This window comes from Sminthopsis crassicaudata, chromosome 5 (genome assembly GCF_048593235.1).
Source record: "Sminthopsis crassicaudata isolate SCR6 chromosome 5, ASM4859323v1, whole genome shotgun sequence".
Classification (NCBI taxonomy): Eukaryota; Metazoa; Chordata; class Mammalia; order Dasyuromorphia; family Dasyuridae; genus Sminthopsis; species Sminthopsis crassicaudata.
In genome coordinates this window covers 166,346,556-166,349,546 of record NC_133621.1, presented here as the reverse complement: position 1 = coordinate 166,349,546, position 2,991 = coordinate 166,346,556, and the positions used below count along the sequence as shown (strand labels likewise).

Genomic DNA, 2,991 nt, shown 5'->3' with positions numbered 1-2,991 from the left:
TAAGAGGATAAAGGGAGAATAATATTTGTAACTTAAAATTATAAAAAAGCTAAAAATGGTTTTACAGATGATTGGGGAAACTAACAAATAAATAAAAGTTTTTAAATGGTCAATAAGGACATGTCTTCCCCTTGAACCCTATTTTTCTCTATATACATTTTGCATTGTTGATTCCCTACTTAGAGAAGGCCTTTACAAAGACTTATTTGAATTTCTCATTGTGACATGGAGACAATTCTGATGGCTCTGTTAGCTGAGAAAAAGCACTGACAGATATGAATACCATGAAAAAAATAGGAGGTTTGTGTCTCAAGATCACTCTTGCTAAGTATAGAAAGTCTTATTTCCAATACACTGGGCACTTTTTAATTAATAATTTTACTTTGACAAATAATGAAAAAAAAATCCCTTAATACTGTTTAGTCTACTGCTTCTTGCTTTTATGATAATAGTTTGTCAAAGAAAATCAATAGAGAAAAAAAATATAGTTTTACCCATAGAAATCATCAATCTTTTTTTGAATTAATAATTTTTATTTTCAAAATATATGCTTACATCATTTTCAACATTCATCCTTGCAAAACCTTATGTTCCAAATTATTTCCCCTCACCTCCTTTAGACTCCCCCCTTCCACTAGACAGTAATTCAATACATTTTAAATTTGCGCAATTCTTCTATACATATTTCCACAATTATCAAGATGCACCAGAAAAATCAAATCAGAAAAACAAAATTAGAAAAAAAATGCAAGCAAACCCCCACAAGAGTGAAAATATGATGTTGATTTACATTCAGAACCCACAATTTTCTCTCTGGGTGCAGATAGCTCTCTTCATCACAAGGACATTAGAACTTAATCATGTCTTTGATGAAAAGAACCAGATCTGTCAGAATCAATTTTCATATAATCTTGCTGTTGCCATATACAATCATCTCCTGGTTCCACTCACTTTATTTAGCATCAGTTCATATATGTCTTTCACAACCTCTTAGAACTCATCCTGCTGATTGCTTCTTATAAAACAATAATATTCATAACATTCATTCATGTACCACAATCTATTCATCTATTTTCCAACTTTTGGGCACTCACTCAATTTTCAGTTTCTTGCCATTACAAAAGGGTCCTTTTCTCTTTTTTATGATGTCTTTGGGATACAAGTCTGGTAGAGAACCCCTTCTGGATCAAAGAATGTGCAGTTGGTAGCTCTTTGGGCATAGTTCCAAATTGTTCTCTAGAATGTTTTGTTTTGTTTTGTTTTTTTCCTACCACCATAAAATAATTTCTTGTGAGTTTGATTGGTGTGACAATAAATAAATGGATTAAATTAGGTATTATTGTCATTTTTTTATATTAGTTCAGTCTACCCATGAGCAGTTGATATTTGTCCAATTGATTAGATCTGAATTTATTTGAGTGCAAATTGTTTTGTAATTCTGTTCATAGAGTTCCTTATCAGGTAGACTCCCAAATATTTTATATTATTTATAGTATTTTAAATGGAATTTCTCATTGTATCTCTTGCTGCTGGACTTTGTTGGTAACACACAAAAATGCAGATGATTTATGTGGAGTGTGTGTGTGTGTGTATGTGTGCATGCATGTGTGTCCTGCTACTTTGGTAAAGTTGTAAATTATTTCTAGTAGGTTTTTTTGTTGATTCTCTAGGATTATCAATGTATACCATCATGTCAAGTGCAAAGAATGATAATTTGTTTTCCTTATCTACTCTAGTTATTTTAATTTCTTTTTCTTTTCTTATTGCTAAAGCTCATATTTCTAACAAAATATTGGTGATAGTGGACAATCTTATTTCACCCCTGACCTTACTGGGAATGATTCTACTTTATCACCATTACATATGATGCTAACTGACAGTTTTAAATAGATTGTATTGATCATTAAAAAAAAAAAAAAAAAAAAAAAAAAGCAACTCAATTTATTCCAATATTCTCTATTATTTTGAATAGGAATAGGTGTTGTATCTTGCCAAATGCTTTTTTTTTTTTTTTTTTTTTGCATCCATTGATATAATAATATAATTATTGTTAGGTTAGTTAATGATATATCAATTATTCCAATATTTTTTCTAATATTGAAGCAGCCCTACATTTCTGGTATAAATTCTACTTGATTATAGTATATTATTCTGGGCATAACTTGCTGTACTCTCTTTGCTAATATTTTATTCAATATTTTTCATCAATATTCATTAGAGAAATTGGCCTATAATTTTATTTCTCTGTTTTGACCCTATTTGGTTTGAATTTCAGCACCATATCTATGTCATGAAAGGAATTTGGTAGGACCCCTTATTTCTTTGTGCAGGAGCCATGCTAATCTTCACTGTATAGTTCCAATTTTTGTAAATATGCTGCCAAAACAAATACAGAAATCCTTCTTTCTTGATTTTTCTTAATAGTTTTAATAGTATTGGAATTAATTATTCTTTAAATATTTGGTAGAATTCACATGTAAATCCATCTGTCTCTGGAGATATTTTCTTAGGGGGTTGATTAATATTATGTTCTATTTCTTTTTCTAAAATGGGACAATTAAAGTAGTTTCCTCCTCTGTTAATCTGAGAAACCTAGAATTTTGTAAGTATTGATCCATTTCACTTAAATTATCAGATGTATTGGCATGGGCAAAATATGTTCTAATTATTGCTCTCATTTCCATTTCCTTAGTGGAAAGTTCATCCCTTTCATTTTTGACACTAAAAAAAAAATATTTTTTTCTTTCCTTTTGCCAATCAAGTTAACTAAAGTTTTATATATTTTCTTGGTTTTTACATAAAAAACAACTCAGTTTTATTTATTAATTTAATAGTTTTCTTAGTTTCATTTTATTATTCTCCCCTTTTATTTTCAGATTTTCTAATTTGGTATTATTGAAGTTTCGAATGTATTATTTTTCTAGCTTTTTTAGTGGGCATGTTCAATTCATTGATCTTCTTTTTCTCTATTTTATGCAAGTAATCATCTAG

General features: G+C 29.3%; 1 pseudogene; it reads right to left on the bottom strand.

Annotated features, from left to right (window-relative positions):
* Positions 1 to 2,295: 2,295 nt before the first annotated feature.
* On the bottom strand, positions 2,296 to 2,388 carry LOC141545302 (U6 spliceosomal RNA; annotated as a pseudogene).
* Between the last annotated feature and the right edge of the window lie 603 nt (positions 2,389 to 2,991).